Source organism: Rana temporaria, chromosome 10, assembly GCF_905171775.1.
Source record: "Rana temporaria chromosome 10, aRanTem1.1, whole genome shotgun sequence".
In the NCBI taxonomy this organism is placed as follows: domain Eukaryota; kingdom Metazoa; phylum Chordata; class Amphibia; order Anura; family Ranidae; genus Rana; species Rana temporaria.
The window spans coordinates 152,775,166-152,798,469 of record NC_053498.1 but is presented as its reverse complement, the minus strand read 5'-3'; the positions used below and the strand labels follow the sequence as shown (position 1 = coordinate 152,798,469).

The 23,304-nt window shown below is 50.2% G+C and overlaps 1 long non-coding RNA gene across 1 annotated transcript; it reads left to right on the top strand.

The window, feature by feature from the left end:
* Positions 1 to 742: 742 nt before the first annotated feature.
* On the top strand, positions 743 to 14,373 carry LOC120915786. The gene is made up of 3 exons (XR_005743912.1): positions 743 to 908; positions 3,263 to 3,347; positions 14,111 to 14,373. It is a non-coding gene; the product is annotated as an uncharacterized LOC120915786 (long non-coding RNA).
* The last annotated feature ends 8,931 nt before the right edge of the window (positions 14,374 to 23,304 follow it).

The window sequence follows — 23,304 nt, the reverse complement described above, 5'->3', positions numbered from 1 at the left end:
AATCTTCTTACGCCCGGTGGGGGCCCCATGAGTTGTCAGTCCGCCTCTGGATGAGACACTACCTTTGATCTCAGCCAAATGGGCCAAAAAAATGTTACAGCCGTCATGAGAGAAAGAATTGAGGGAAACCCTTCCAATGGGGACACCTGTGAAGGTGACAACTGTCTATGGCCAACCACGCCCACACTTCTTGTGACCAATCCGGGGCCTCCTGTGATCTACTGAATAATGACCTGTGCATAGGCGTGCGCACAGGGTGTGCCAGGTGTGCCTGGGCACACCCTAATCACCCTGTGTTGTGCAGATTGCACCGAAATATACTGCGTTAAACATGCACTAACGCACAGAAAAATACAGCATTAAACGGCACATAACACACCGAAATATACAACGTTAAACATACAGTAATGCACAGAAATATACTGTGTTAAGTGTGCAGTAACGCAGAGAAATAGACCCCTGATATTTCACCAAAGCTCCCTAATGGGGCTCCTAAAATAAAATAAATATATAATAAAAATAAAAAACTACTGACACTATCCACTGCCTTACTGACACCGTCCACCGCTCTGCTGACACCATCAGTATACTGTATATACACATGCAAATATGTTTGAGCTTTGGGGTGCACACCCTAATGCACTAGGCTGCGCACACCTATGGACCTGTGATTGGTTGACAATTGTCCTCTGCAGTGTATGTTCTGACATGAAGATGTTTTCTCATTCCATGGGGGGGAATCGGCTCTACTAATAAAGAGACAACAATGTATCGACCTTCTGCTTTACTAATTAGCATTTCCTCCTGATGAGCGTCGCAGGTTTCGTCTCATCAGGTCCCGTCCAATGATAGGAGAAGGATCAGCAGCTGCGGCATGGATTTCCACTTGTGTCCGTTATGTAGGAGGTGTAAGTACAATACATTGACTCGACGTCATAGCGGAAACAAGAGCGTCCGCCGAGGAGGGCCCCCCCGGGAATCCCGTACAATAGATCCCAATATGTTTACATAAAACCATATGTCTGTCCTTCCAGGGATCCAGAGGGTCTCCGCGTCTTCTTCCTGTATTATAAAAAGGAATATAAACCCCGCAGAAGATTATTAGGATATTGAGATTTACCCGGGGGGGGGGGGGGGGGGGGGGGGGTGGCGACTATTATAAAAGGTCAGCGATTCTGTGTAAAGGTCACAAAGCTTTCGAAAAAAACGCACATCCTTAAAGGGCAACTCCACGTTATTAATAATAATAATAATAATAACAATAATAATAATACATTCAATTGCTACACAGAACTTGTTGTAATTTAACCACTTCAATACCAGCTACTTTCACCCCCCCCCCCCCCCCATTCCGGCACTTACACCCCCTTCCTGCCCAGGCCAATTTTCAGCTCCCAGCGCTGATGTACCGTATTTATTGGGGTATAGCACGCTCCGGCGTATATCGCGCACCCCTAAAGTGGACCCGAAATTCCTGTGGAAAAAAGATTTTTGTACTTACAGTTTGGTGTCTTGCGCTGCGTCCATCGGCTGCCTCGTCGGGTCCGGCGTCCTTCTGCGTCGTCCTCCCTGCTCGTTTCCCACTTTCCCGCGCCGAGTTTGAATACTGCGCCGGCATATACCGAGCGCAGTACACTCGTGTATAGTCGGGCAGGCTCGGCTACTGTCGCGCTCACGTCCTGTACGTCCAAGACGTGAGCGCGAGAGGAGCCGAGCCTGCCCGACTATACACGAGTGTACTGCGCTCGGTATATGCTGGCGCAGTATTCAAACTCGGCGTGGGAAAGCGGGTATCGGCGTATATCACGCACCCACGATTTTTCAGGGCAAAAAAGTGCGCGGTATACGCCGATAAATACGCTTTGAATGACAATGGCGCGGTCATACAACGCTGCACCCAAACACATTTCTTTTATCATTTTGTTTTTACAAATAGAGATTTCTTTTGGTGGTATTTGATCACGGCTGGGGGTTTTATTTCTTGCGCAACAAATAAAAAAGACAAAAATTTTGAAAAAAAAAAGTTTTTCTTTGTTTCTGTTATAAAATGTTGTAAATAAGCAAGTTTTCTCCTTCAATGACGGGCACCGATATGGCTGCACTGATGGGCACTGATAAGGCGGCAATGATAGGCACTGATAGGCGGCACTGATGGGTACTCATAGGCGGCACTGATGGACACTGATAGGTGGCACTGGTATGCAGCACTGATGGGCACTCATAGGCGGCACTGATATGCACTCATAGGCGACACTGATGGGTAATTATGGGTGGCACTGATAGGTGGCATGGATGAGCACTGATAGGTGGGCACTGATGGACACTGATGACACTGATGGGCACTGATAGGTGGCACTGATGGACACTAATGACACTGGTGGGTGGCATTGATGGGCATCACTGATCTGGCATTATGTATGAATGGTGCCAGTCAGTGCCCATTTGTGGGCACTGATTGGCATATATTGGGCATGTGCATGGCATCCCTGGTGGCCATGGGGGAAGTACCTGGCCATCTACATGTTGGGGGCTTCCCTGGTGGTCCTGGCGGCATCCCTGGTGGTCCAGTGTGGGCATCGCGGGGGAGCTACGCTGAGAAACAATCAGCACAGACCCCTCCTGTCAGGAGAGCCGCCGATCTGCTCTCCTCTACTCGCGTCTGTCATACGCGAGTGAGGAAAAGTCGATCAATGGCTCCTCCTGTTTACATCGTGAGTGACACATCGCACCACCAATCGCTGTGATGCGCGCCCCCACGGGCACACAGCGGCAGTCATCCTGCTGGATGTCATATGACGCCCAGTCAGGATAGCTGAACCACGGCCCGGCTGTCATTCTGCTATAGACCAGGCAGGATTCTAAGCCCCCCCCCCCCAGGATTTACTTACATGAGTCCTTACCAAAAAGTAAAAAATACCACCAAAAGAAAGTTCTATTTGTGGGGAAAAAAGGACGTCAATTTTGTTTGGGAGCCACGTCGCACGACCGCGCAATTGTCAGTTGCCAAACCGCAAAAAGTGGCCCGGTCTTTGGCCAGCCAAATGGTGCGGGGCTGAAGTGGTTAAAACAAATGTGGCATGAGATGAAATTTCTATGTAATTACCATAAAGGGCCCTAAATAGTAAATGTAGTCGCACGGCAATACATAGTAACATTGTAATTCTTAGTCATCTTGTAATACATGGTAATAAAGTAAAACATAGTAATACATTGTAACATAATTAGTCTCTGTGCTCCTCAGGGAACTCTCACACACAAACAGATGACACAGAGGACTTGGCGGATCGGGGCCACCAAAGACGTTCCAGTAAAAATAACGCCGGCATGTCGGTGGAAACCACAAAGTGGTGAGTAAGATGAATGAGATTCAGGAAAACAAGTGAGCGGCGCAAGTGCCGCGCGGAGCAGGTGGCTTATCTCCCGGCGAGTCAGTACTGGCGAGCGATGAGCGCGGTGAATAAAGTGCGGCTCACTCGCCGTGGATTCCAGAAAGCTGGACGCTGCTTTGCATTCCATTAATTAGAGGGAAATGTCGCCTGCCAACGCAAAACGACTGCGCCGGATTACATTTGTTCCTGATTTGAATAACTGCAAATGGAAAACAGCTCGGGGGCTCTTGGCCTGATGGAGATGATTGGGTGCAGGGCCACCATCAGGGGGTACAGGCAGTACACCTGTAAGGGGCCCCGGAGGACCCCAGGGGCCCGGATGGCAACCCCCCTTTTTTTTTATTTTTGTTTATACTTTTTTTTATATATATATTGTAACTGAATGACCCGTGACACCCAGAGACTTTTGAAGGATGGGGGGTACTCCTGTGCCAGCGTCACTAATGACTCTTGGGTCTAGGGTCACCCTGTGCCCCCTTTGGGTATAGGGTGACTGATAACTGATAATTCATGTTTTGCAGGATATCTTGGAATATTACAAGTTGGTAAATTCTGGGCTGGCATGTAACTGGAATCCAATCTCTAGAAAAAGAGGGGCGTGTCCCATTTAAGAGCGGCGCTCCAGCCCAGGCCACGTGTCGTGTATTTGCGTAGTCTGGAAATCCGAGCGGTTTATAAAAAGATGCGTAATTAAAGATGTGTTAAGTCTTGTGGTCAGACATATGTAGCTGATGTTCTCTTCTCCACCACATTGTAAATCACATGTTGGCATCCTGCAACCCCTCCCCCCCCTCCCTTCACTTCCCTAAAGGCTCCTGTGGGACAACAACGTCCAGCATGTTAAATTGGAACTAAAGTGTATCTGAGCATGGGCCAATCCTGCCATCTCTCTCCTGCATGGACCCCCAAACATCATACATATTTTTAAGCAGAGACCCTAGAGAATAAAATGGTGGGCGTTGCATATTTTTATGTCACACAATATTTGCTCGGCGGTTTTTCAAACACAAATTTTCTCTTTCATTTTTTTTAAATCAACATTATTGCTATCACAAAGGATGAGCAGCATCTCTTACAGTGGCGCCCTCCTGCCCATCGGGGGCACCCAGAGAGCTATTGTTTATGCCTTTGGTCCTGCAGGACATACAGTGGGGATGGAAAGTTTGGGCACCCCAGGTAAAAATTTGTATTAATGTGCATGACGAAGCCAAGGAAAGATGGAAAAATCTCCAAAAGGCAACAAATTACAGATTAGACATTCTTATAATATGTCAGAAAAAGTTACATTTTATTTCCATCATTTACACTTTCATAATGACAGAAAACAAAAAAATAGCATCTGCAAAAGTTTGGGCACCCTGCAGAGTTGATATCTTGTACCGCCCCCTTTGGCGAGTATCACGGCTTGTAAACGCTTTTTGTAGCCAGCCAAGAGTCTTTCAGTTCTTGTTTGAGGGATCTTTCCCATTCTTCCTTACACAAGTCTTCCAGTTCTGTGAGATTTCTGGGCTGTCTGTCACGCACGGCTCTTTTAAGGTCTATCCATAGATTTTCAATGATGTTGAGGTCAGGAGATTGTGAAGGCCATGGCAAAACCTTCAGTTTACGCCTCTTGATGTAATCCCTCCCCCGTGGATTTTGAGGTGTGTTTTGGATCATTATCCATTTGTAGAAGCCATCCTCTCTTTATCTTCAGCTTTTTCACAGATGGCATCAAGTCACCATCCAAAATTTGCTGAAATTTTATTGGATCCATTTTTCCTTCTACTCGTGAAATGTTCCCTGTGCCACTGGCTGCAATACAACCCCAAAGCATGATTGATCCACCACCATGCTTCACAGTTGGACGGAGGTTCTTTTCATTAAATTCTGTGCCCTTTCTTCTCCAAAAGTACCTTTGCTCATTCCGGCCAAAAAGTTATATTTTATCCTCATCGCTCCTCAGAACTTGTTTCCAAAATGCATCAGGCTTGTCTATATGTTCATTTGCAAAGTTCAAGCGCTGATTTTTGTGGTGAGGACGTAGAAGAGGTTTTCTTCTGATGACTCTTCCATGAAGACCATATGTGTACAAGTATCTCTTTATAGTGGAATAGTGTACCACAACTCCAGTGTCTGCCAGATCTTTCTGGAGGGATCGCGCCGTCACACGTGGGATTTGAATTGCTTTTCTCACAATCCTGCGAGCCGTTCTGTCTGATATTTTTCTTGGTCTTCCAGATCTTGCTTTAACTTCCACTGTTCCTGATGACTGCCATTTCTTCATTACATTCCGAGGAACTGAGGATATTGACATCTGAAAACGCTTTGCTATTGTAACGGTCACCACCGTTTACGACCTTCCATCCCATCCAAGACAGCTTATCGACACTCCAACCCACAGGACCCGTTCCCATTTAATTTGCCCAGAATCAAGACGAGACACAGCTCTGTGCTTGTTCCAAATGTAAAGATACTTTAATGGTTTCTTCTCAGCTTTTTATACAGTACAAGGCATTAAAGCAACAATGAGATCTCCACCCCCCTAATCACACACTAAGGCTAATTACTAAACATTCCTTAATTAACAGCATAACAACAAAACACCTTCACACATTGAGTTCCCTAGGCAGACGTTTTGTCTCCGCATACAGCTTGACACCTATTCACACCTCTGAGCATCACTAGGCTTTAGACAGTGTTATCACACATAAACAGTATTTAGCATACATAATTAGAGTTCTGGGAGCAGACCTGGGTTAACACCTTTACACAAGGACAATGGAATGTCTTCCAGGAGCCCTGACTCAATTAGCATGTCACTAGTCAGGGCTAATTATAGAATGAGTCACTATTGACTGGTTGGGCCAACATCTTGCAGTATCTCAAAATCCTGCAATACGAACTATCAGTGATGTCCTATCTCATGTAATACATGAATTATGATTCACTTGCCACTCCATGCCCAAAAGGCACAGGGTGGACGCAGACCCAAGAGTTATCAGTGACGCTGACACAGGAGTATCCACCATCCTCACAAAGTCTTTGGGTGTCACGGGTCATTCCGTTACAGCTATCTTCTTATAGCTTCTCCAGCTTTGTGAGTGACAACTATTTTCATTTTTAGGTTTCTAGACAACTGCTTAGAAGAAGCCATGGTGCTGATTGTTGGGGGAGGGTCAGATGAGTCTGGGCATTTAAACCCTTTGAGATTGACATCACCGGGTCTTCCCAGACGATGATTGAGAACAATCCATGACACTGGCAGCTCTCAGCTTTGCAAAGGGGGCGGGGCATGCTAGAAATTCTGCAGGGTGCCCAAACTTTTCCATACGCCATTTTTTTGTTTTCTGTCATTTTGAAAGTGTAAATGATGGAAATAAAATGTAACTTTTTCTGACATATTATAAGAATGTCTAATCTGTAATTTGATGCCTTCTGGAGATTTTTCCATCTTTCCTCGGCTTCGTCATGCACATTAATACACATTTTTACCTGGGGTGCCCAAACTTTTGATCCCCACTGTAGGTGGCCACACTTTAGAGGATATTTGATTGCTCCTGTGCTGCTGATTCGCTGTGTCTCTCTGTTAACCTCAAAACTGTTGCATTGCTTTAGCATTTTATTGCTATTGCCGCAACCTGGACATTTCTATTACAGCTGGTTTGTACCTTCTGGGTGTGACTGCTAGGAGACCACCCCCCCGGCCAAGGTGTTCCGGTGGTGTCAGCAGGAGTGGAGCTCGGATTAGGGTCAAGGAAAGAGCAGAGAACCAAAATCTATCAGCCCCCCTGGGGGGGGGGTGGCGTATTGCCCACTTTGGGAGTCAGTGATATATACATTCATTTTGTAGGTGTGGCCTCGGACAAGGTACCCGCCCAGGAGGGATCACGCAGGGTCCTAGGGCTATAGTCACGGTTGTAGCGATCACGATGGAAGAAGATTTTGGTGAACTCGTATTCGTATTGTTAATCCCGGAGTTCAGCTCTAGAAGTGTAGACTAGAAATCCCAGGGCCCGGGAATAAGCCGGTTGCAATATTCCGCCCTCTGGGAAAATTCCTGTGAAACGGATGGCGGAAGGTCAGAAGATATGGAAATAGGAGATAAGGGCTCAGCAAAACAGAAGGCAGATGTCGGGAGTCTGCTGAGGTCTGCAGTCCATATCTGAGGATAGAAATAGATCAGACGGAACCATAGAAACTAACAGGAAGGACTGAAGGACTTTCACCGGCAGAACCTGGAAGAGAGGAAATATTCCGACAGATAAACCCGGATACAAGGACATTCTACGCACCCCCCTTCCCTTCCCCCACACAGTACATTCTCATCACTTCAGTCTTCACTGGGCCACTTTTCCACACCCCCTTTCCCCCCCAATAGTCTGGGTACCTACCTCCTCCTTGAAGCCCATCCCCACCAATTGCATATACATTCTATTCTGATATCTGTGACATCACAGGTCCTCTTTATTTCTCATTGGGAGTGTTCAGAGTGCTCAGCACCATTACATATAGGGTTGTCCCGATACCACTTTTTTAGGACTGAGTACAAGTACCGATACTTTTTTTTATGTACTCGCCGATACCGATACTTTTTTTAAATGTGTCCCCAAATGCAGCCATGTCCCCCACATATGCAGCCATGTCCCCCCCATATGCAGCCATGTCCCCCACATATTCCAGTCATGTCCCCCCACATATTCCAGCCATGTCCCCCACATAATGCAGCCATGTCCCCCACATATTCCAGCCATGTCCCCCACATAATGCAGCCATGTCCCCCACATAATGCAGCCATGTCCCCCCCATAATGCAGCCATGTCCCCCACATATTCCAGTCATGTCCCCCCACATATTCCAGCCATGTCCCCCACATAATGCAGCCATGTCCCCCACATATTCCAGCCATGTCCCCCACATAATGCAGCCATGTCCCCCCACATATTCCAGCCATGTCCCCCACATAATGCAGCCATGTCCCCCACATAATGCAGCCATGTCCCCCACATAATGCAGCCATGTCCCCCACATATGCAGCCATGTCCCCCACATATGCAGCCATGTCCCCCACATATTCCAGTCATGTCCCCCCACATATTCCAGCCATGTCCCCCACATAATGCAGCCATGTCCCCCCACATATTCCAGCCATGTCCCCCACATAATGCAGCCATGTCCCCCACATAATGCAGCCATGTCCCCCCCATATGCAGCCATGTCCCCCACATATTCCAGTCATGTCCCCCCACATATTCCAGCCATGTCCCCCACATAATGCAGCCATGTCCCCCACATATTCCAGCCATGTCCCCCACATAATGCAGCCATGTCCCCCCACATATTCCAGCCATGTCCCCCACATAATGCAGCCATGTCCCCCACATAATGCAGCCATGTCCCCCACATAATGCAGCCATGTCCCCCACATAATGCAGCCATATCCCCCACATATTCCAGCCATGTCCCCCACATAATGCAGCCATGTCCCCCACATATTCCAGCCATGTCCCCCACATAATGCAGCCATGTCCCCCACATGTTCCAGCCATGTCCCCCCACATATTCCAGCCATGTCCCCCACATAATGCAGCCATGTCCCCCACATAATGCAGCCATGTCCCCCACATATTCCAGCCATGTCCCCCACATAATGCAGCCATGTCCCCCACATATTCCAGCCATGTCCCCCACATAATGCAGCCATGTCCCCCACATAATGCAGCCATATCCCCCACATATTCCAGCCATGTCCCCCACATAATGCAGCCATGTCCCCCACATATTCCAGCCATGTCCCCCACATAATGCAGCCATGTCCTACATACCTTGATGATGCCGCACGTGCCGCCGTTAATCAGCGTGCGGGGAACATTACAGCTTTTGTTTGAATAGCTGTATCCCCGCCGCGTATAGACACTCCCCCTTGCTCGGGATTGGACAGATCATCCGTCCAATCCCGCGCAAGGGGGAGTGTCTATACGCCTAGCGGGGATACAGCTATTCAAACGAAAGCTGTAATGTTCCCCGCACGCTGATTAACGGCAGCGGCGACGGGTTTGCGGCGGTGGCGGTGGGAACAAGTATTCTATTTCAGTATCGGGGGTATTTGCGGGAGTACGAGTACTCTCGCAAATACTCGGTATCGGTCCCGATACCGATACTGGTATCGGTATTGGGACAACCCTAATTACATATACAGCGGAGAGAACGTTTTTGCAGGTTTTCCTATTTACAAAGCATGTAGAGAGATCTGTAATTTTATCATAGGAGACGGAATCCGAAAAATCCAGAAAATCGCATTGTATGATTTTTAAGTAATTCATTTGCATTTTATTGCATAACATAAGAATTTGATACATCAGAAAAGCAGAACTTAATATTTGGTACAGAAACCTTTGTTTGCCATTCCAGAGATCAGACGTTTCCTGTAGTTGGTGATCAGGTTTGCACGCACTGCAGCAGGGATTTTGGCCCCTCCTCCATACAGAGCTTCTCCAGATCCTTCAGGTTTTGGGGCTGTCGCTGGGCAATACGCTGGGCCGGACCTACCATTGAGCTTGACTGGGCTCAAGCCCATGGGCAATAGGGGGCCCCAGGCCCAATCGCGGCAACCCCCCCCCCGTTCGCAGAAATCCCCTCCCGCAATTTCGCGGCAATCCCCTTCCACAATCTCGCTTCAATCGCGGCAATCCCCTCCCCCATTTTCACGGCAATCGCGGCAATTTTGGCACCCCCCCCGCTCAACAACTTTGGCGGATGGATGTAATTCTCGCCAGCCCCCAGCGACTTCGATGCTCCAGGGGGCCCCTTCACTGCAGATGTGTAAGGGGCCCCAAAACTACTGAAGGCGGCCCTGGGAAGAGGTAAGAAGTCCCCCCCACTCAACAAGTATGACCGGTCGGCGCACTTCTCCCGCTCAACAACTTCGAAAGGTTGGTCGGCGGATCCAGCATCCCCCCCCCCACCCCTCCGCAACAACTATGATCGGACGGCTGGGTAACGACCCACCCCCCCGCTTCTCTGCTCCAGGGGGCCCCTTTCATTATTAAGCCCAGGGGCCCCCAGCACCCTAAGTCCTGCCCTGGCTCCCTCCAAAGATTTTCTATTGGGTTCAGGTCTGGAGACCGGCTAGGCCACTCCAGGACCTTGAGATGCTTCTTACAGCGCCACTCCTTAGTCGCCCTGGCTGCGTGTTTCGGGTCGTTGTCATGCTGGAAGACCCAGCCACAACCCGTCTTCAAAGCTCTTACTGAGGGAAGGAGGTTTGTTTGCCAAGATCTTGCGATACATGGCCCCATCCATCCTCCCCTCAATACGGTGCAGTCCTGTCCCCTTCACGGAAAAGCATCCCCAAAGAATGATGTTTCCACCTCCATGCTTCACGGTTGGGATGGTGTTCCTGGGGTTGTACTCATCCTTCTTCTTCCTCCAAACACGGCGAGTGGAGTTTAGACCCAAAGGCTCTATTTTTGTCTCATCAGACCACATGACCTTCTCCCATTCCTCCTCTGGATCATCCAGATGGTCTTTGGCAAACTTCAGACGGGCCTGGGCATGCGCTGGCCTGAGCAGGGGGACCTGCAGGATTTTAATCCATGGCGGCGTAGTGTGTTACCAATGGTTTTCTTTGAGACTCACACATCCCTGAGGGCAGGAGGGCCATCAGGCCAGGATCAGAAGACGACCCCCACCAAAACGACGTCTGTCCCTTAAGCACCCCTTCCCAGAATGCACAGCGGTTGACCACGCCCCCCCCGAGCCGCTTCTGGAAAAGAGATACCCAATGCATCCAGCCTGGAATTTTCCTTTGACTTCCTGTGACAGAGACACAACAGGAAGTTGGAGGAAAATCTCCCAAAGCGAGAGAAATTCTCTTCTTAGACAATTTCCCCCAATGAAAGATTTCCCCTCCTGGGGACAACTCTTAAAGTTTTGGCTTACCCCTCACCGGGACAAGTAGAGGGGGAGAATCCACCCAACGGGGACACAGGCGACAATAAGAGCCTGAGAGAGTGTCTAACCCAGGGGGTCCCAAACTGGCGACCCTCCAGCTGTTGCAAAACTACAAGTCCCATCATGCCTCTGCCGGTGGGAGGAGTCATGCTTGTAACGATAAGCCTTGCAATGCCTCGTGGGACTTGTAGTTTTGCAAAACCTTGAGGGTCGCCAGTTGGAGACCCCACCCCCCGCCACTCTATACAAAACTACAAAATATTTGTAAGATACATTATAAGAAGATGTACAGCGGAACCTCAGTGTACGAGTAACGCGGTTAACGAGGTATGTGAGTGTTGTCTCACAAAATGGTTCAAGCTAATGGGGTGTGCAGTACCGCATTTGGCCAGAAATGCGGGGGCGCCACTCAGAACGGTTTGTAGCCGTTCGCAAATACTCAGAATCACTCGGAATTACTCTGGGGTAGATTCAGGTAGGGGCGCGCACTGATACGGTGGCGCAGCGTGTCGTATTTACGCTACGCCGCCGTAACTTACAGGAGCTAGTGCAGTATTCACAAAGCACTTGCTCCGTAAGTCGCGCGGCGTAGCGTAAATGGGGCCGGCGTAAGCGCGCGTAATTCAAATGTGGAAGGGGGGGGCGTGTTTTATGTTAATGTGTGATGACCTGACGTGATTGATGTTTTTTTTACGAACCGTGTACATATCCCAGTGTGCATTGCTTCCAAGTACGGCGCAACGACGTATTGGTTTCGACGTGAACGTAAATTACGTCCAGCCCTATTCGCGAACGACTTATGCAAACGACGTATAAAAATTCAAATTTCGACGCGGGAACGACGTCCATACTTAACATTGCGTGCGCCTCCTAATAGAAGGAACAACCTTACGCCGAAAAAGCCTAACGTAAACGACGTAAATAAATTGCGCCTGGTGTACGTACATTTGTGAATCGGCGTATGTAGCTAATTTGCATAATCTACGCCGACAACAACGGAAGCACCCCTAGCGGCCAGCGTCAGAATGCACCCTAAGATACGACGGCGTAAGAGACTTACGCCAGTCGGATCTTAGGCTAATGTCGGCGTATCTAGCTTTCTGAATACAGAAAGTAGATACGCCGGCGCAGCTTTGGAATTACGCGGCGTATCTATGGATACGCCGGCGTAATTCTTTCCTGAATCTACCCCTCTGTTCCCAAGTGTTTCCGAACCTTTCTGAGGGTTTCTGAGATCAGCCGAGCTGTCCTGAGTATTTCTGAGGCTCTCCAGCGCCCCCCCCCCCCACCTCTGGCCACATGCGGTATTGCATGCCCTAGAAGTCAATGCGGAACTAATTATTTTAGTTTCCATTGACTTCTATGGGGAAACTGGCTTTGATATGCGAGTGCTTTGGATTACAAGCGTTCTCCTGGAACGGATTATTCTCGCACACCGAGGTTCCTCTGTACTTTGTGTCACATTTGTATCTAATTTTGCATAATGTATTGTGACTTTTACAACTTTATATTCTTTGCTGTGTCATATTTTCATTCGCAGATCCCGGTATGTATTGAACTTGCTGGTCCAGTTTCCAAAAAAAAAAAGATTTTGGCCCCGCCCATGAATTGTCCAACCGCGCCTTGATCTGTTCCGCCCCCGCTGCCCCCATGTCCACCCAGAAGCCGGCTTTAAAAAATATATATATACCGCATTTATCGGGGTATTGCGCGCTCCGGCGTATAGCGCGCACCCCTAAAGTGGACCCACATTCTTGTAAAAAAACGATTTTAGTACTTACAGTTTTGGTGTCTTGCGCGGCGTCCATCGGCGGCCTCGTCGGGTCCGGCGTCCGTCTGCGGCTTCGGTGGTGTCCTCCTCGTCGGGTCCGGCGTCCTTCTGCGGCTTTGGTGGTGTCGTCCTCGTCGGGTCCGGCGTCCGTCTGCGGCTTTGGTGGTGTCCTCCTCGTCGGGTCCGGCGTCCTTCTGCGGCTTTGGTGGTGTCCTCCTCGTCGGGTCCGGCGTCCTTCTGCGGCTTCGGTGGTGTCCTCCTCGTCGGGTCCGGCGTCCTTCTGCGGCTTCGGTGGTGTCCTCCTCGTCGGGTCCGGCGTCCTTCTGCGGCTTCGGTGGTGTCCTCCTCGTCGGGTCCGGCGTCCGTCTGCGGCTTCGGTGGTGTCCTCCTCGTCGGGTCCGGCGTCCGTCTGCGGCTTTGGTGGTGTCCTCCTCGTCGGGTCCGGCGTCCGTCTGCGGCTTTGGTGGTGTCCTCCTCGTCGGGTCCGGCGTCCGTCTGCGGCTTTGGTGGTGTCCTCCTTGTCGGGTCCGGCGTCCGTCTGCGGCTTCGGTGGTGTCCTCCTCGTCGGGTCCGGCGTCCTTCTGCGGTGTCCTCCTCGATCGATCCCCGCTTCCCGCGCTGAGTTTGAACTACTGCGCCGGCACATACCGAGCGCAGTACACTCGTGTATAGTCGGGCAGGCTCGGCTCCTATCGCGGTCACGTCCTATGCGTCCTGTGCGTCCCTGACGTGAGTGCGAGAGAACCCGAGCCTGCCCGACTATACACGAGTGTACTGCGCTCGGTATATGCCGGCGCAGTAGTTCAAACTCGGCGCGGGAAGCGGGTATAGGCGTATATCACGCACCCAGGATTTTGCCCTGAATTTCAGGGCAAAAAAGTGCGCGATATACGCTGATAAATACAGTATATATTGGGAAATCGGGTCACCTGATTGGATGAATGGCGATGGGCGGATCCTGCAGACGGGAAGTGAGAATGTTTCTTTGTATCTTTATATTATTTTTTCCATTTCACAGAAATGAGCGGCGGCGAGGAGGTTTCCTGAGGACGCGGCTCATTATCTCTTTCTGCCCGGATGAACCTCTCGTGGCTTTGTGTGATCATTTCCTTGTCTGTCTCATTTCACAACGCGTTTCACCTGTTAACCCTTCGCCTGAATCCCAATTCTCATTCGATTCAATGCGTAATGAAACATTATTCAGGGCGAATCCCAGATTTGACGCGTCTTTAGAGAACACGGGATAAAGATTTCTATGGACTTTACTGACACAAAATCACTTTACACTCAGATGTAAGAATAGTTGTGTGTTTATCAGGAACTCAAGAAACTTTTCTTTGGATAAAAAAAAAAAAAAAAACATTTAATAAATAAAAAATAAATAGTAAACGTTTATTACATCATTAAAATGTGAATGGATCACCATGCTGATCCTAAAAGTTTATGAACCCCCCATAATTTCCAACCTCTCCTCCTGACTGATTGTCGGGGGTTCCGTACAATGCAAGTTCAGTCCATGAAGCATCCGATATACAAACATCGGCCAACATCTCGGCGAAACGCGTTACTTGTATGTAATTGTGATCTAATAAGTTCTTCTTTCATATTCAGCCGTCACTATAATCTCCTTACCTGATCCTCAGAGGGTCCTGAAGAAGATTTCTGAGAAACGCGTTGCAAGTTTACTCCATGAAACATACAAAATACAAACAGTATCTCACAAAAGTAAGTACACCCCTCAGTCACATTTCTTGTATCTTTTCATGTGACAACACTGAAGAAATGACACTTTGGCCCGGATTCACAAAGCACTGACGCCGACGTATAACAAGTTACGCCAACGTAAGTGCAAATGTGCGCCGTCGTATGTGTGCGGCAGACCCACAAACAGATATGCGCCTAGAACCAGACTACACCCCGCCGACGTAGCTTGCACACGCCGGCGTAGAGTGGGCGCACATTTAGGCTGGGCGCATGGTGCCGCTCCCATTGATTAGCCATTTAAACATGCAAATGAGGGAAATACAGCGATTCACGAACCTGCGTGCGCCCGACGCATACTACGCGAGATGCGCGTAAGTTGTACGTCCGGCGTAAAGTTATTCCCCATAAAGGAGGCGCAACCCGGCAACAGACATGTTTAGGTCTGCACCAGGGAACACAAGGCGGCGTATTGTGCGTTGGACGTGTGTCTGGCTGGGCGTAGGTTATGTTCACGCCGTACGCAGTGATCCGGCGTAGATTAGGCAGTTGTGCCGGCGTGGTTGTGAGCAGGCGCAGGGGGGTGCGTCCACGTCACGGCGCATTCGCAGTTCGTGATATGTATCTGTCTGGCGCTCGGCCCATCATTTGCATGGGTCACGCCCACTTCCACCTACGCCGGCGTACGCCTTCGAATCCCACGCCACGCTGGTGCAGCGTTGGGAGCACTGGCTTGCTGAATGCAATGCTTGCCTCTCTGCGCTACGTTGGCGTGCCGTACGGTGTGTGCTCTACGGCGGCGTAAATGTGCGCCCGCTCTATGTGAATCTGGGCCTTTGTAGCTACAATGTTGTGTAGTGAGAGTACGGGGGGGGAGGGGTGTACAGGGGGGGGAGGAGTGTACAGGGGGGGAGGGGTGTACAGGGGGGAGGGGTGTACAGTTTGTATAACAAATAACTCAACACACAGCCATTAATGTCTAAACCGCTGGCTACAAAAGTCAGGACACCCCTAAGTGAAAATCTCCAAATTGGACCCAAAGTGTCAATATTTTGTGTGGCCGCCATTATTTTTAACCCTCTTGGGCATGGAGGTCACCAGAGCTTCACAGGTTGTCACCGGAGTCCTCTTCCCCTCCCCCATGATGACATCACAGAGCTGGTGGATGTTGCGCTCCTCCCCCTTCCCCCCCCACAGATGATCAATAGGGTTTAGGTCTGGAGACATGCTCATCGGGAAAAGCGAGCAGTGACATGTCACGGCAAGCCCCGCCCCCCTAACAGTTAGAATCACTCTCTAGGTCACACTTAACCCCTACAGCGCCCCCTACAGGTTAACCCCTTCACTGTCAGTGCCATTTACACAGTAATCAGAGCATTTTTATAACACTGATCGCTGTATAAATGACAATGGTCCCAAAAGTGACCGATGTGTCCGCCATTATGTCGCAGTCACGATAAAAATCGCAGATCGCTGCCATTACTCATAAAAAATAAAAATATTAATAAAAATGCCATAAAAATACCCCCTATTTTGTAGACGCTATAACTTTTGAGCAAACCAATCAATAAATGCTTATTTATGCGATTTTTTTTTATTACCAAAAATATGTAGTAGAATACGTATCGGGCCTAAACTGAGGAAAGAAAAATGTTTTTTTATGTTTTTTTGGGGATATTTATTATAGCAAAAAGTAAAAAAATATTAAATTATTTTTCTAAATAAAAACCGCAGAGGAGATCAAATACCACCAAAAGAAATCTCTATTTGTGGGGAAAAAAAGGACGCCAATTTTGTTTGGGAGCCACGTCGCACGACCGCGCAATTGTCAGTTAAAGCGACGCAGTGCCGAATCACAAAAAGTGGCCTGGTCATTGGCCAGCCAAATCCTCCGGGGCTGAAGTGGTTAAAATTTTCAGCGGGGAAATTATTTACGGTATTTTGTAAGAAGGACTGGAGAAGTAAAGGGAAGAATGGTATATAATAGAGGAAGAAGGGACGTTTCCGGCCAGGTGAGTGTCAGCTCTGTGGGCTCTATAGAGACAGGTGAGTGTCAGCTCTGTGGGCTCTATAGAGACAGGTGAGTGTCAGCTCTGTGGACTCTATAGAGACAGGTGAGTGTCAGTTCTGTGGGCCCTATAGAGACAGGTGAGTGTCAGTTCTGTTGGCTCTATACAGACAGGTGAGTGTCAGCTCTGTGGACAGGTGAAGTGTCAGCTCTGTGGGCTCTATAGAGACAGGTGAGTGTCAGCTCTGTGGGCTCTATAGAGACAGGTGAAGTGTCAGCTCTGTGGGCTCTATAGAGACAGGTGAGTGTCAGCTCTGTGGGCTCTATAGAGACAGGTGAGTGTCAGCTCTGTGGGCTCTATAGAGACAGGTGAGTGTCAGTTCTGTGGGCTCTACAGACAGGTGAGTGTCAGCTCTGTGGGCTCTATAGAGACAGGCGAGTGTCAGCTCTGTGGGCCCTATAGAGACAGGTGAGTGTCAGTTCTGTTGGCTCTATACAGACAGGTGAGTGTCAGCTCTGTGGACAGGTGAAGTGTCAGCTCTGTGGGCTCTATAGAGACAGGTGAGTGTCAGCTCTGTGGGCTCTATAGAGACAGGTGAGTGTCAGCTCTGTGGGCTCTATAGAGACAGGTGAGTGTCAGCTCTGTGGGCTCTATAGAGACAGGTGAGTGTCAGCTCTGTGGGCTCTATAGAGACAGGTGAGTGTCAGCTCTGTGGGCTCTATAGAGACAGGTGAGTGTCAGCTCTGTGGGCTCTATAGAGACAGGTGAGTGTCAGCTCTGTGGGCTCTATAGAGACAGGTGAGTGTCAGCTCTGTGGGCTCTATAGAGACAGGTGAGTGTCAGCTCTGTGGGCTCTATAGAGACAGGTGAGTGTCAGCTCTGTGGGCTCTATAGAGACAGGTGGGTGTCAGCTCTGTGGGCTCTATAGAGACAGGTGAAGTGTCAGCTCTGTGGGCTGTATAGAGACAGGTGAAGTGTCAGCTCTGTGGGCTCTATAGAGACAGGTGAAGTGTCAGCTCTGTGGGCTCTATAGAGACAGGTGAGTGTCAGCTCTGTGGGCTCTGTAGAGACAGGTGAGTGTCAGCTCTGTGGGCTCTATAGAGACAGGTGAGTGTCAGCTCTGTGGGCTCTATAGAGACAGGTGAGTGTCAGCTCTGTGGGCTCTATAGAGACAGGTGAGTGTCAGCTCTGTGGACTCTATAGAGACAGGCGAGTGTCAGTTCTGTGGGCTCTATAGAGACAGGCGAGTGTCAGCTCTGTGGGCTGTATAGAGACAGGCGAGTGTCAGTTCTGTGGGCTCTATAGAGACAGGTGAGTGTCAGCTCTGTGGGCTCTATAGAGACAGGTGAGTGTCAGCTCTGTGGGCTCTATAGAGACAGGTGAGTGTCAGCTCTGTGGGCTCTATAGAGACAGGTGAGTGTCAGCTCTGTGGGCTCTATAGAGACAGGTGAGTGTCAGTTCTGTGAGCTCTATAGAGACAGGTGAGTGTCAGCTCTGTGGGCTCTATAGAGACAGGTGAGTGTCAGCTCTGTGGGCTCTGTAGAGACAGGTGAGTGTCAGCTCTGTGGGCTCTATAGATACAGGTGAAGTGTCAGCTCTGTGGGCTCTATAGAGACAGGTGAGTGTCAGCTCTGTGGGCTCTATAGAGACAGGTGAGTGTCAGCTCTGTGGGCTCTATAGAGACAGGTGAGTGTCAGCTCTGTGGGCTCTATAGAGACAGGTGAGTGTCAGCTCTGTGGGCTCTATAGAGACAGGTGAGTGTCAGCTCTGTGGACTCTATAGAGACAGGTGAGTGTCAGCTCTGTGGGCTCTATAGAGACAGGCGAGTGTCAGCTCTGTGGGCCCTATAGAGACAGGTGAGTGTCAGTTCTGTTGGCTCTATACAGACAGGTGAGTGTCAGCTCTGTGGGCTCTATAGAGACAGGTGAAGTGTCAGCTCTGTGGGCTCTATAGAGACAGGTGAGTGTCAGCTCTGTGGGCTCTATAGAGACAGGTGAGTGTCAGCTCTGTGGGCTCTATAGAGACAGGTGAGTGTCAGCTCTGTGGGCTCTATAGAGACAGGTGAGTGTCAGCTCTGTGGGCTCTATAGAGACAGGTGAGTGTCAGCTCTGTGGGCTCTGTAGAGACAGGTGAGTGTCAGCTCTGTGGGCTCTATAGAGACAGGTGAGTGTCAGCTCTGTGGGCTCTATAGAGACAGGTGAGTGTCAGCTCTGTGGGCTCTATAGAGACAGGTGAGTGTCAGCTCTGTGGACTCTATAGAGACAGGCGAGTGTCAGTTCTGTGGGCTCTATAGAGACAGGCGAGTGTCAGCTCTGTGGGCTGTATAGAGACAGGCGAGTGTCAGTTCTGTGGGCTCTATAGAGACAGGTGAGTGTCAGCTCTGTGGGCTCTACAGACAGGTGAGTGTCAGCTCTGTGGACTCTATAGAGACAGGTAAAGTGTCAGCTCTGTGGACTCTATAGAGACAGGTGAGTGTCAGCTCTGTGGGCTCTATAGAGACAGGTGAGTGTCAGCTCTGTGGGCTCTATAGAGACAGGTGAGTGTCAGCTCTGTGGGCTCTATAGAGACAGGTGAGTGTCAGCTCTGTGGGCTCTACAGACAGGTGAGTGTCAGCTCTGTGGGCTCTATAGAGACAGGTGAGTGTCAGCTCTGTGGGCTCTGTAGAGACAGGTGAGTGTCAGCTCTGTGGGCTCTGTAGAGACAGGTGAGTGTCAGCTCTGTGGGCTCTATAGAGACAGGTGAGTGTCAGCTCTGTGGGCTCTACAGACAGGTGAGTGTCAGCTCTGTGGGCTCTATAGAGACAGGTGAGTGTCAGCTCTGTGGGCTCTGTAGAGACAGGTGAGTGTCAGCTCTGTGGGCTCTATAGAGACAGGTGAGTGTCAGCTCTGTGGGCTCTATAGAGACAGGTGAGTGTCAGCTCTGTGGGCTCTATAGAGACAGGTGAGTGTCAGCTCTGTGGGCTCTATAGAGACAGGTGAGTGTCAGCTCTGTGGGCTCTATAGAGACAGGTGAGTGTCAGCTCTGTGGGCTCTGTAGAGACAGGTGAGTGTCAGCTCTGTGGGCTCTGTAGAGACAGGTGAGTGTCAGCTCTGTGGGCTCTATAGAGACAGGTGAGTGTCAGCTCTGTGGGCTCTATAGAGACAGGTGAGTGTCAGCTCTGTGGGCTCTATAGAGACAGGTGAGTGTCAGCTCTGTGGGCTCTATAGAGACAGGTGAGTGTCAGCTCTGTGGGCTCTATAGAGACAGGTGAGTGTCAGCTCTGTGGGCTCTATAGAGACAGGTGAGTGTCAGCTCTGTGGGCTCTGTAGAGACAGGTGAGTGTCAGCTCTGTGGGCTCTATAGAGACAGGTGAAGTGTCAGCTCTGTGGGCTCTATAGAGACAGGTGAAGTGTCAGCTCTGTGGGCTCTATAGAGACAGGTGAGTGTCAGCTCTGTGGGCTCTATAGAGACAGGTGAGTGTCAGCTCTGTGGGCTCTATAGAGACAGGTGAGTGTCAGCTCTGTGGGCTCTGTAGAGACAGGTGAGTGTCAGTTCTGTGGGCTCTATAGAGACAGGTGAGTGTCAGCTCTGTGGGCTCTATAGAGACAGGCGAGTGTCAGCTCTGTGGGCTCTATAGAGACAGGCGAGTGTCAGTTCTGTGGGCTCTATAGAGACAGGCGAGTGTCAGCTCTGTGGGCTGTATAGAGACAGGCGAGTGTCAGTTCTGTGGGCTCTATAGAGACAGGTGAGTGTCAGCTCTGTGGGCTCTACAGACAGGTGAGTGTCAGCTCTGTGGACTCTATAGAGACAGGTAAAGTGTCAGCTCTGTGGACTCTATAGAGACAGGTGAGTGTCAGCTCTGTGGGCTCTATAGAGACAGGTGAGTGTCAGCTCTGTGGGCTCTATAGAGACAGGTGAGTGTCAGCTCTGTGGGCTCTATAGAGACAGGTGAGTGTCAGCTCTGTGGGCTCTGTAGAGACAGGTGAGTGTCAGCTCTGTGGGCTCTGTAGAGACAGGTGAGTGTCAGCTCTGTGGGCTCTATAGAGACAGGTGAGTGTCAGCTCTGTGGGCTCTACAGACAGGTGAGTGTCAGCTCTGTGGGCTCTATAGAGACAGGTGAGTGTCAGCTCTGTGGGCTCTGTAGAGACAGGTGAGTGTCAGCTCTGTGGGCTCTATAGAGACAGGTGAGTGTCAGCTCTGTGGGCTCTATAGAGACAGGTGAGTGTCAGCTCTGTGGGCTCTGTAGAGACAGGCGAGTGTCAGCTCTGTGGGCTCTATAGAGACAGGTGAGTGTCAGCTCTGTGGGCTCTATAGAGACAGGTGAGTGTCAGCTCTGTGGGCTCTATAGAGACAGGTGAGTGTCAGCTCTGTGGACTCTATAGAGACAGGTAAAGTGTCAGCTCTGTGGACTCTATAGAGACAGGTGAGTGTCAGCTCTGTGGGCTCTATAGAGACAGGTGAGTGTCAGCTCTGTGGGCTCTATAGAGACAGGTGAGTGTCAGCTCTGTGGGCTGTATAGAGACAGGTGAAGTGTCAGCTCTGTGGGCTCTATAGAGACAGGTGAGTGTCAGCTCTGTGGGCTCTATAGAGACAGGTGAGTGTCAGCTCTGTGGGCTCTATAGAGACAGGTGAGTGTCAGCTCTGTGGGCTCTACAGACAGGTGAGTGTCAGCTCTGTGGGCTCTATAGAGACAGGTGAGTGTCAGCTCTGTGGGCTCTATAGAGACAGGTGAAGTGTCAGCTCTGTGGGCTCTACAGACAGGTGAGTGTCAGCTCTGTGGGCTCTATAGAGACAGGTGAGTGTCAGCTCTGTGGGCTCTATAGAGACAGGTGAAGTGTCAGCTCTGTGGGCTCTATAGAGACAGGTGAGTGTCAGCTCTGTGGGCTCTATAGAGACAGGTGAGTGTCAGCTCTGTGGGCTCTATAGAGACAGGTGAGTGTCAGCTCTGTGGGCTCTATAGAGACAGGTGAAGTGTCAGCTCTGTGGGTTCTATAGAGACAGGTGAAGTGTCAGCTCTGTGGGCTCTATAGAGACAGGTGAAGTGTCAGCTCTGTGGGCTCTATAGAGACAGGTGAAGTGTCAGCTCCGTAGGTTCTATAGAGACAGGCGAGTGTCAGCTCTGTGGGCTCTATAGAGACAGGTGAGTGTCAGCTCTGTGGGCTCTATAGAGACAGGTGAGTGTCAGCTCTGTGGGCTCTATAGAGACAGGTCAGTGTCAGCTCTGTGGGCTCTATAGAGACAGGTGAGTGTCAGCTCTGTGGGCTCTATAGAGACAGGTGAGTGTCAGCTCTGTGGGCTCTATAGAGACAGGTGAGTGTCAGCTCTGTGGGCTCTATAGAGACAGGTGAGTGTCAGCTCTGTGGGCTCTACAGAGACAGGTGAGTGTCAGCTCTGTGGGCTCTATAGAGACAGGTGAAGTGTCGGCTCTGTGGGCTCTATAGAGACAGGTGAGTGTCAGCTCTGTGGGCTCTATAGAGACAGGTGAAGTGTCGGCTCTGTGGGCCCTATAGAGACAGGTGAGTGTCAGTTCTGTGGGCTCTACAGACAGGTGAGTGTCAGCTCTGTGGGCTCTATAGAGACAGGTGAGTGTCAGCTCTGTGGGCTCTATAGAGACAGGTGAGTGTCAGCTCTGTGGGCTCTACAGAGACAGGTGAGTGTCAGCTCTGTGGGCTCTATAGAGACAGGTGAAGTGTCGGCTCTGTGGGCTCTATAGAGACAGGTGAGTGTCAGCTCTGTGGGCTCTATAGAGACAGGTGAAGTGTCGGCTCTGTGGGCTCTATAGAGACAAGTGAAGTGTCGGCTCTGTGGGCTCTATAGAGACAAGTGAAGTGTCGGCTCTGTGGGCTCTATAGAGACAGGTGAGTGTCAGCTCTGTGGGCTCTATAGAGACAGGTGAGTGTCAGCTCTGTGGGCTCTACAGAGACAGGTGAGTGTCAGCTCTGTGGGCTCTATAGAGACAGGTCAGTGTCAGCTCTGTGGGCTCTATAGAGACAGGTGAGTGTCAGCTCTGTGGGCTCTATAGAGACAGGTGAGTGTCAGCTCTGTGGGCTCTATAGAGACAGGTGAGTGTCAGCTCTGTGGGCTCTATAGAGACAGGTGAGTGTCAGCTCTGTGGGCTCTACAGAGACAGGTGAGTGTCAGCTCTGTGGGCTCTATAGAGACAGGTGAAGTGTCGGCTCTGTGGGCTCTATAGAGACAGGTGAGTGTCAGCTCTGTGGGCTCTATAGAGACAGGTGAAGTGTCGGCTCTGTGGGCCCTATAGAGACAGGTGAGTGTCAGTTCTGTGGGCTCTACAGACAGGTGAGTGTCAGCTCTGTGGGCTCTATAGAGACAGGTGAGTGTCAGCTCTGTGGGCTCTATAGAGACAGGTGAGTGTCAGCTCTGTGGGCTCTACAGAGACAGGTGAGTGTCAGCTCTGTGGGCTCTATAGAGACAGGTGAAGTGTCGGCTCTGTGGGCTCTATAGAGACAGGTGAGTGTCAGCTCTGTGGGCTCTATAGAGACAGGTGAAGTGTCGGCTCTGT